Source organism: Parasteatoda tepidariorum, chromosome 8 (genome assembly GCF_043381705.1).
Source record: "Parasteatoda tepidariorum isolate YZ-2023 chromosome 8, CAS_Ptep_4.0, whole genome shotgun sequence".
Classification (NCBI taxonomy): domain Eukaryota; kingdom Metazoa; phylum Arthropoda; class Arachnida; order Araneae; family Theridiidae; genus Parasteatoda; species Parasteatoda tepidariorum.
In genome coordinates this window covers 15,678,865-15,690,937 of record NC_092211.1, presented here as the reverse complement: position 1 = coordinate 15,690,937, position 12,073 = coordinate 15,678,865, and the positions used below count along the sequence as shown (strand labels likewise).

General features: G+C 26.0%; 1 long non-coding RNA gene across 1 annotated transcript in view; it reads right to left on the bottom strand.

Moving 5' to 3' along the window:
• Nucleotides 1–6,489: 6,489 nt before the first annotated feature.
• LOC139426197 (uncharacterized) overlaps nucleotides 6,490–12,073 on the bottom strand; it is a 33,866-nt gene continuing 28,282 nt past the window's right edge. The window contains exons 2-3 of the long non-coding RNA XR_011637396.1: nucleotides 11,493–11,685; nucleotides 6,490–6,585 (exon numbers count right to left, since the gene is read on the bottom strand). This is a non-coding gene — a long non-coding RNA (uncharacterized lncRNA). The remainder of the gene's footprint in view (nucleotides 6,586–11,492; nucleotides 11,686–12,073) is intronic.

Genomic DNA, 12,073 nt, shown 5'->3' with positions numbered 1-12,073 from the left:
ATATATATATATATATATTATTTGCAATTATTTTGCGTTTTCACCAAATCGCATGTGTATAAAACTACAATTTGATAAACAAAAAAGCCCTTTTCATCATGTTGTTATAAGCTAAAATTTAAAATATTTTTTTTTCATAAAAAATGTTTGTTTATAGCAATTATTATGCGTTTTTTACAAATCGCATGTGCATAAAACCGCAATTTGACTCATAGAAAAAAATGCTTAATTTGTTCTCTTTGCGATTAATTAACGATATAAATTTTCGAGCTTTTATGCATAGAATTTATTCAAAGATAGAGCATGTTTTTTTTTAATTTTTTTTTTTTAATACTGAAAACAAGCCTTGAGGATATTTAGAGTGTTTTAGAGCCAAATCATTTTATCTTGAAAAAAGGGGCAAACCTTTTTTTTACTCTGCCCCTTTTAGTTTGACAATAGTTGATTGATATCTTAATTAATTGTGGAAACAAAAAATATTGCTTTAGGACACATGATTCTTATAACTAAAGAAATAGGCATGATTATTGTTTTCAATTAGCATGTATAGATATTCAAATAGTTTTTTCTCTTAATAAGTCAGAACAATTAAATAAAATTTAAAACAGTTATTAAGATATAATACGAAATTTAGTGAGATATGCTTAAGAAACTAAAAATATCTCTGTTATGAAGATATATTAAACGGAAATAAGTTTGATGCGCGTAAAAGTCTACAAATGTCAAAAGATCATCGCCCATCATGGTGAGAGCATAGGGCGCGTTTTCATTTCGATAACCGGCGTAATATTAGGAGCGGGCCGCTAGAAAATGGAAAGGTACATGGCTTTTTTACAAGATGCTCGTATACTGCAAATCAGTATAGCATCGAGTCTTCAGGTAACTTAGGTGGTTTACTAAAGAAAATCTTTAAAATATTAAAAGTATTTACCAAAAAAATATTTACAAATAATGTGTTTTTTAGTAAATTATAATTGTAATACTTGTAAGGAATCATAATACAAATTTTTATTTTTAAAAAAAATTTTAGCTTAGTGAAAATGTGAGTTGAAGAATAGAAAATTATAACAACTAATTATAACAGAAAATTATAACAAGAAATTTATAACAACTTTTTGATGAAACTTTTGCGATTTTATGCATTCGATTAAAACGCACAAAATTTTACACATCTTGTCAAAGTATGAACTTTGAAAATAAGCTATATCATTTTAATCTACAGACATTTTTTCTGAATATAAATATTTAGTTTATAATGTGCAAGCAATGTTTTTTTTTTGAGGGGGGAGGACAAATAAATGCTGTAACTGTATAACTTATTTCTTACAAATTAAATGTTCTGCTTTAATTTTAAAACTCTAATTGTTTTTAATTTTAATTTTTATTTGGACAGATTTAGAATGATTGTTTACACACATACACAAAAGAGGCAGCTAGTGCGCCACAGTTTGGAAATAAATCTAATGAACTTATCAATAATCTTTTTTTTCTAAATTGAAATCGTTTTTGGAGATCAATGCTTATGTATATAGTATAACTTACCCTTATACAGTGAAAAACATCGTTGATGATTACTTAAAAATCTCTTAAACACAATCAAACATTCTCAGAAATAGATATTTTTTAAAAAAGTTGACAGTAAAATATTTAAGAAATAATTTTTCGAGGTTACATTCCGAACATATTTGGATATATCAGAGACATTTTTGTATCTTTTCTGAAATAATTGAATGGCAATTCAAAAAGAAAAGCGAACTTTAGAGTTAAATAAAAACTATTCTGGACCGTTTTTTAAATAGCTATTGTAGCATTTGCATCTATTTTTGAAAAGATATCTTCGACGTTTCTATTTCACAGGCAATAGGACAATTTTTTTTTCTTCAAAGAATATTGAATTACATGTAGAGATAATAAAGTCAAATTTCAAGAAAAAAAGACTTATAAATTCATATTAGCATTAAAATTCTTTGAATATTTTTAGTGTTATCTTAGTATTTACAAGTTTAGTTTTCCGTCCAGAATCTAAAATTATGCTAAAATCACAAGGCGAAGACAAGCTACTATTTACTGATTTAATATAATTTTCTATTTGCTAAGTAATTAAAATTTTAAAATGAGACGCTGATATCAAAGCTGCTTGGTAATTATTTTTATTTTTATTCTTATCCATGTGCTTTACTGTCAGAATTATCATAATAATTTTAGTTTTTTCTCTAACTACTAATTTGTATCGATATTTGAAAGCTTTTTCTGAAATCTTAATTTATTTTCAAAGGTTTTATGTAGATTTTTGGAGGATGTGTGTTATCCTATTATAGAATTAGAATGTCTTGACTACATAACAGTGTTTATGCAATATAAGATTTAGACAAAATTTCTATTTGTGTAAATGAAGAATTCATTAAGCTTTGTTATGCATAATTCTGTTCTAAACAAATAAATTTAAATAATGACAGAGGGTTTTTTGCATCAATTTGATGCCTGAAGGTAGAAGACTTTATAAATAAATCTATAAAGATTTAATGCAACATCATACTAAAGCCTTCCACCTTACAACAGGTGATCTAAATACTAAAATGGTCATTTAGAATAGAAATGTTGATATTTAAAGATAATAATAACCCATTTTTATTTTATATTGCTAAATTATTAAAAAAATTATTATAAAAATACTGATGTGCCAATACCGTATGTGCCCAATGGTCTACTATTGTAAATGTTAAATTATAATATTTGCTAGAATTTTGAGTATTTTTTTAACGACTTAAAAATAATTACACTTCGAAACGTACTTATGCACAAAAAATATTTTTCTTTATATTGAGCATATATATGATTACTAGTGAGATTTTAATATAGCATTAATTAAATTGCAAAGTTTAAGAGCTGGTGAGTAACGAACGATATAATAATCTTTGATGAATTAATAAAAGTCTTTGATGTACTATTCCTAAGTTTCAAGTCCCGCAGTGGACTGATCGTTAAGACACGGTTCCCAGCAGATCACCGACTACGGTCAGTGTGCGGGTGGGTGACCACTTGGATCAGCCTGCGTAGGGACCGGGTGTGTGCGGTATTGGTCTTCGTTAAACTGTTCTACCGTAAAGTGCTCGACTTCGCGTGCAGGTCGTCGGGCCACCAAATCGTGGGTGCCAGCCCCTCTGCAGAGGATCAAAATTGTGATGGCATGTCTTCGGATCATCCTCAGGGATTTTTTCCAGATCCTCGCCACTAGCCCATTGTGCAGCTCTAGTGCGACGTAAATGAGCAACAACAGCATCCTAATTTTCAAATCTCATTATTACTTTTTTTGTTGCAAACACAGAGTTCAGAGAGGAATTTTATTCTATTTATCAGAAATAATGAGATAAACTTTGTTTATATCTATCTCAGGACGCGATTTGGTAAATATTTGCATGCTATTAAGTTTTAGGGGGAGCAAATTATGTAATAATTTGACGGCTACTGTAGTTTCGTGCAACAAATTAAACCTTTTCAAATTTGAGTAAATATTCTCCAATTCAAATTCAGTGAGCAATGAAATTCAATTATATTGTTTTATTGTAAAAAAAACTTCGAGATTATGTATATTTACTAGTTTTAGGATCATTATACAATCTTACGATAATTACTTTTTTATTCAAAATATCAATCATTCTTTAAGTCTGATAATGAGATTAAATAGCCCATTACGACAAATTCATTCATCGAGTTCTTTAAAAGACCGGGGACTTCCACACTTAATATTTTACACACTAAATATTCCACACTTAATTAAATACTCAGTATCAAAATCAAAAACACAAAATTAAATTTGCTTTACGAAGGTAAAATTGTATCAGAATATATTTAAACCTAACTTTGCTTTCGACTAACGAGAAATTTGCTTAAATTTGTATGGTTTTACTGTTGAATAATCCTTTATTATCTATTTTTTAAACAACGAACTTGTGACAATATATTCGATCATTTTTATTTCTTTCGAATTTGCTCAGGCTCTAATTACTGCTAAAATAGTTCATTGTTGAAATATATTACGCATTTTATTCCTTTAATTTTCTCTTTGTTCCTTCTCTGGTATACGCATCACCAGTTTTAACAATGGTTAGTATATTTATCACTAAGCACATAAGTGTAATTACGCGGGTGATAGTTTGGGTGTTATAAAACATACCTTGCAAATTTTTTAATTTATTTAATGTTGAAAATTTTGGAGAAGAAATGTCTTAGCAAGATTAAAAAAAGGAAGATAATTATAGTTCTTTTGGATTATGGTTTTTAATGATGTGCGTGACTCACTTTTCTAAAATGTACCAATTTTGTTTACTATATAAGTTATAGTGGTTGGCAAAAGTAACGAATAATACAAGCCATTTTATCCTCTGCAAGAAGTTGAAGTTTGCTTATAATGATAGTTCAAATATTTAAAAGGAGAACTTTTTGAAAATGCAAAAATATTGAAAGGTAACAGCAGCGACATTAAACTTGTTTCTAAACGATATTTTCAATTTAAAAAATAATTTTACTAAAATTTTAGGTAGGAATCATTTACCTAGACAAAAGGAAACTATGAAACTATTAACACATAACATTAATTTATAATAAATGTAATATTAACTTCATTTTAAGTATGAAAAAATGCATTGAAGTCATATTTACCTATGCAAGTTTAAAAATGAGATAATTTCATTTGTTATAGTGGTAATACGAGTAGTTAATTGGCGACTAAACAGTTCTTTGAGTTTAAGAAAAATTTGACTGTAAGAAAAGTATCTGCAGAAAACACATTTACCTACACATTTGGAACAATGTAAGAACATTATTTGCAACATTGAATATGTTTAGACGGTTTCTAAACGTTTTATGCTGCAAAAATTAAATTGAAAGAAAATTTTACGTCATAATCAGATGCAACAAGGCAATGCGAAAAGTGCACGTGTAAGATTTGCAATAGCGGTAATAATTGAATCGGTTTNAAAAAAAAAAAAAAAAAAAAAAAAAAAAAAAAAAAAAAAAAAAAAAAAAAAATTTTTTTTTTTTTTTTTTTTTTTTTTTTTTTTTTTTTTTTTTTTTTTTTTTTTTAAAGCTATGATAAAAGTCTCTAACTTAACTACCTTTTTTACCTAAAAGCATGATAATAAACTATATTTTAAGGTTAATTGAGAGTCAAAACGCTTGCTTAAAAATTGCCGTGCTTTTTGGTATTTCTAAAGAGCCAGGGACATGGTAAATATTATCACATTCTAAGTGATGCAAACTTTTTTCTTAGTGTAGACTACGGAAGAAAGTTTTTTTCTAATTTTTAGAGTTAAATAACATTAGAAATTAAGCATGCAACATCACTTAAGTAATTATTATATAAGTGATTTAAGCATTTTAATTTAATACTATGGACTTATATTTTGAATTTTGATTTCTAAGCAAACCGCCGGAAGCGATTTAATATCGTGCAGCTCAATATTTCTGAACGCACATAAAAAATTTTTCTTTAAAAATATGATAAATTCTCTTAGATGAAATTCACAGTTTTTGAACATTTTAATTTGAAATTGCTCTTTTTAAGCAATTTTTTTATCAGGCATATATTTTAATAATTATTTAAAAAATATATTTAACGAATACATATAATGTATGTAATTGTAATAAAATACTTTATGTGGAATAATGTTTCTCTGCAGTAAAGCTGAAAATCTGATTTGGCGCAGTGATAAATTTGGAATGCGGTAAGCCAATAAGCAAGAAGCATTTGGCAGTGACGCCATTACAAAAAAGGGGGCGAAACCATACTCTTCACTAGATGATGTCTCAATCTGCAATTTTTTGCCGAATTTCACATTTCGAAGGTAAGTACTGTTTCTTATTTGGTCCGTAACATTGCAAATTTATTAATTATTTTATCAAATTATGTTATTTTGTGAAAAAAAAAAGTTTTTAAAATTTTTTGGTTTAGGTGCGTTTTTACAACAATGTGCTTAAAGTATTATGAAAAACCATAAAATCTACCTAGTGTATAGATAAGTCAATATTATAAATGAAATTATGGAGTTTTTCGCATTTACATTTTATAAACACATTTTTTGGAATTCACAAATATACAAAATATGCCAATCATTAATTTTTGTGAATAAAAATTTTATGAAAATAAATAAATATATCTATATGAATGGCTATCATATGACTTTTGAATATTTAAACATTTTTTAATGTTTAAAAAAATGTTAAAAGAAAATGTCGACGAAGTTACTTCGAGACAATCATCTGAAATTGTATGCTTCAAAGATATTGATTTAAACATAATATTGACTTTTAACACCATTAACAATTAACACAATTTTTTGAACAATTTTTCATCATGTTTTTAAAATATTTACCTTTTAAAGACACTTTTAGTTTCAAAATCCTGCTTAAATATATTTCCAATGTATTGCATTTCAGATTGCTGCATACAATATAATTTAATTTATTTAAACGTCAAATTTCCAATACTCACTTGATAATGACAGTTGTAGTTAAATTGCTGGATGAGAGTGCTTTTTTTTATTTCTCCTTCATACAGTAACTGGGTAATTTTTTGATTTTCAAAATCTGAAGGAAAAAATACAATGATAATTTACTTTAATGAAGTATAAAGATTTAAAAATTTCTTAAATATTAAAAAATAATGCCTCTAATTAGTATCAAAATGAATTTGCTAAACATTTTAAAAACAGCCAAGTAATTACTAACAAATAAATATTTTTCAATGACCCATGACGACGCAAATTTACTTAAAATAGCATTCATTTTTTTAATTATGTTTAATGTATCATTAGAAATAATAATTATTGTTTTAAGTTTTTTAGATAATTTTTCATTTATTTCATCATAAAAAACAACAAAAATTTATGGTATTTAAACCATTCAGTCCTTTTGGATAGTAACGGTTTACCGGAAATTCTGGTTATCAAAATTATAATTTTTATTACTATTTAGAGAAAAAAAATGCTAAACTGAAAAGTAAAATTAACCAAATAAATGGCATTTTTGCCTGGCTTTAAGATGCTAGGCTATGATAAAAGGCTATAATTATTTTAATTGTTACAACTTTTTTTAGTAAGTGGAATACAAAATCAAGGAAATCAAACCATTCCACATTGCCTAAATGTATTACTTAGAAGAAAGACTTGTAAAATGCAGACTTATGAAAAAAAAGGGGAACTGTAATCTATTTTTTACTACACCGTCATTCACTTTCTAAACTATCATTTTTAAACTATCATTTATTTTCTTATGTTTAATAATCCAGCAATTTATTGTTTTCATTTTTTAATATTTTTTTAGAAAGTTTTTTTTAATTATATAACTTATAATTTAAACATTTTGTTTGTTTACTTATTAAAGCAATCTCTATATAAGCACATAACTTTTCTGAAGAGCGGATTCTGTAACCGTTTATAGGTTTTACAAAACTTGCTATTAGGCATATATTTTAAAGCAAAAATCTGCTTTTGTATCTGTACAGAACGAAAGAATAAAATACGTTAAATTGAGGTTTTTAAATCAATAATTCTAGTCTTTTGGTGTCTTTTATGTAATGAAAAAATGATAAAGTAATTCTGTTGTTTTTTTCACAAAGTTTAAAAAAAATGAATAATATGGGACTGTGTAAATAAATATCACTCGTTTTAATTCTATTTTTTTTTCGAATCATGTCTTCGTGTTCTTTTTATATTAGAGTTGTATTAAATTTTTAAGTGCATTTTTAGTATTACTAGCATTATTTTCTTTTTGTATTTTCTATAAAATATGACAGTAAATCACAAATAGAACAACTCCCCTTCTGAAAAGTATATATAATAGGATATAAAAATTCTCAGTGAATAATCAAGTAAAAAATAAGTGTTTTTTGGTATTTTTGATAGAAAAGTAAATTAAATTAAATTTAAAAAATGCTGTTAAGTAAAACACAGCATTAATTTAAATTTAGCATACATTCCGAAATTTCATTAATTTTTAAAATTATCACCTGTGAAATATATGCCTTTTAAATAAAGCTCTGAATATTTTTTCAATATAATGATTGGTCCAAAAAGGCAAAAATTAATGATATTACATAGTATATCTACTCGGCTATTTTAAACATTAAGAAGTTTAGAATATCAGACACATTTTATTTATTATTTAGAACATAAAAATACCCGATTTCTTGAAAACGTTTATTTAATTTAAATTTCTACGTTTTTGAAAGCTTAAAAAACTTTTATAATAGCACAAGAAAAATTTAGATTTTTTAACAAAAGGTTGTATTTTCAATATTACACAACAGGAATATTTTTATAATAAAGGCAATAATTGTGTTTTTAAAATATTTATGTAGGAAAAATGAAGTATTTTGTTCTAAGTTGAGATTTTAGGAACTCATTGAATTTTGAGAATGTATCTAAATGTATTATAATACAAAAATATGAATATTTTTTTAAAAAAAGCTAAATTTTCCATTATTTGAATAATTTTAAAGTTTTTTGCAACTTGGGTATAAAAACAAGTTTATTTTTTAATATTATAGACTTTAGAAAGAATTAAAATTTTTTATGATTGGAAAATACATTAAATATCAGAATCAATGAAAAAATGCATTAAATATCATTGGAAAATGCATTAAATATCAGAAAGATTATTTATTATTCACTAATGTAACTAATAAACATAGACTTGCATAAATATTAATAGTACATTAAAAAATCGTAACTAAATTAAAAATATGGAATAATTCAATAACATTAATACATTAACTCTTAAAATTTTTTCTAATTTTGAATTGGTACTTTTTTAAATTTTTAAAATTAATGGATAGCTGATGATTTTCGTGAATCTAAAAAATTATTTCATTAAACAGCAAAAGTCGTAAATTTAAAATTCGATTTTTTAGGAACTTCGCGACGGATTTAGTTAAAATATTTTGCCACATAAAACCACAATCTTTAAAATGATGTAAAAATTTGTGTTTTCAAATTTTTGCTGACTTTTATTGAATTAAATAATAAAAGATAAAATAATTTTTCATGGAATTATCTTTGTATTAACGAATTTTATAATTGTGTGCAAAAAAATTTTCACTTTACGTCAAATGTTCTCGAGATATGGCAAAATACAGATGAAGTAAAAATATCATTAAGCAATCCAAACTTTAAACCGATGTTCTGTTCGAACTATAGTGATCATATTTTACAGAATGCGTCTACCCCCGAATTTTGAGGATCAGAATTCCAAATTCGTTGATGTTTATTCAGAGAAATTAGGCTTCTGTTTCTGGTTTTGTAACTTACCGTCTGCAGTACTTAGTCAGCATGTTTAAGGCACTAAACCATTAAGGTACTCAAACCATAAATATTTAATCTTTGTACGTGACAATCCGATTAGTAAGAAGTTATTCAGGATTTTTTTTGTCGTTATTATTTTTTTCTTTTGTACATAGTTGTGTGAAAAAGGTTGCTTTAACAAATTTATTTTTCAGTGCTGTGACTTTTGTCAAAATATTTTTCCAAATTTCACACCTCCAACTAGTTGTTGTTGGTAAATATTTCCCCACAATTACACATGAATTTTTATTATGCACTTTCTCCGACTTTCCACTCGTGTAAGAAAATTCTTGATATAAAATATAATATGAACAAATTTTGTGTTATGAACAATTATTACTTAATTGAATTTTTTTATTTTAGTTTAGAGATAATTACCTACATCGAAATGTCTTAAAATTGCTTTCGCCGAAGGAAATTTCACAACTCGTTTGTCGAAATTTCAATTGCTTTTCTAAATTTTACTTTTCAAAATTTTTTAATCCAAATTTTTTTGGTTCAAAAATCAAAAAGGATTTAACAAAATTTCCTGATTAATCCTAGGTTCTCTTTTTTTATTTATAAAAATTCAGGCCGGTTGGCGAATGACACTTTATTGCTAAAACTGTTCGACGAAAGTATGAATGTGCATAGTGCAAAAAAATTATGGTTTAAGCAATATTAAGTAAATAGTAATTATATAATTTGAATACTTTTTTCCTAAAATCAAATCAATATAATAAGTTCCATATCTTTTATATACAATCTGGCTCAAATTTGACTAAATCAATTCAACACTGAGCCCCCCCCCCAAATATTACGTAAGCACATAAAGTGGAGAGGGTTTTTTGGATCACTCATGTTTGCCTACAGTAGAGTAGGAAGGTAAAAATAACACTTCACTGTAAATAATTTCGTATTGAATAATAGTAAGAAGTACCAGCACTCATGGTGCCGGCTTTTTTTACAGTAAAATCCCTTTTTACTGTAAAGTTATACTGAATAAGAAAAAACTTCACTATTTCATAATTTTTATACAACAATACCGCAAAATCACTGAATTACTGCAATTAAATAAACAATACTGTAAAAATTACAGTATAACATTTTACTGCAAAAGTGGATATTTCGATCAAATAGGAATTAAGGATGCTGCAATCAGGGCACTTTTAACTATAATTTCAAACCGGAAATTTTTTACGGTACGTAAGACTCTAAAATCCTCTTTTTGTTCCATTAAAAAAAATACTAAACAAAAACGCTACAAAAATACTTAGAAAAAATTGCACTGGGAAAAAACTGGGATAAGAGTTAAAAGCCGAGAGTTTTGAGTCAAGAGTCTCGAAGTCAAGAGTAAAAGAGTCAAGATTTTTGAACACTGAACGAAAATATAAGAGATTCCTGATAAATATTTTGCTCAAATTTTTTTAAATCAATTTTATGCATGGTTGTTTTTTTATTTGAATTTAATTCTAAAACTAGATAACTACCGTTACAGTTCAATTAAAAAAGCTAGTGGTTGTGTATTTCTTCAGCAGTAGTAAGAAGGGTGTTGTGATTATTTAAGTGGAGAAGGAGAGCTAAAAACTTTCAAAAGCATGATTACGTAATATTTTATTGGCCTCTTGGGTTGTCAAATTTACTGCACTTCAAAAAGGTTATAAATTTTACCATACGTTTCCATTCAAATTTAACCATTTAATCATGGTATTTAGTTTTCGAAGGATTAATTTATATAATAGTTAATATAATAGTTAAATTTGCAGCAAATCTGACTGTGATTAGAGTTTCATACGGAGGAAAATTTTTAATTATAAATACGAATTCATTTTTGAAGAATTTTCTAATGGTTCTGTAAAGGAAATATTAATAAAAAGTTCAATTGGTACATATTCTACTCGTCACTACTTTCAATAAAAAAAAAGAAATTTAAAACAAATCTATGAAGAATGATTTTGATTTTTCGGTACACATTGCATTCTTAACACAACTACCTGGAGTGTTTGATGTTAAATAATAAATAACCTTGAAGAAAGCAACAATACAGTTTTGTTTTACAAAACAATAATAAAACATGTAAAATTGCAACCCATAAACACTTCATTCAGTGAAAGGGAACACAAAATTTTGATTGTTTACAATCTTTCTATAAAACGTAAGAAAATGATTGAAGACTTTTTTGATTGAAATATGATGCTCCGTTGCCATTTCCTTCCTCTGCAAGAAATTTCGTTCGTATTGTCTGATAGTTTTAAAACAAGTCTATGATTGACGGTTCCATTCGTGTTGATTCCGTTTTCTTTGCTGTCCCTCATCTGTCAAATTTGAAGCTTTTAAAGATTTATTTAACTTCATACACTACAGGCACCTAAAAATAAAATAATTTTTATTAGTTAAAATGAAACAAAATGAATAAATGAAATTATTTGTTATAAAGTAACTAAGAAAAGGAAAAGCAACTGATCATTCTCTCTCTCTCTATAAGTATATTAGAGAATTATAAAATGCAATGATATAGAAGAAATTGCACATTTTTTTGAGGATGTATTTTATTTCTGCTTAAAGTTACTTTACATTGCAATTTTTGAGAAGTTTAAAAATAAAGCAGATTAAGTCAATAAATTATAGTTTTGTAATAAATAAGTTTAAAATATTATAATACAAGTTGAAATTAATAAAATAAAATAAAGAAAATTTTCAAATAGTTTAAGCTTCCGGCTACGCTCCTGAATAAACTTTTGGAAATGAATGTTTGC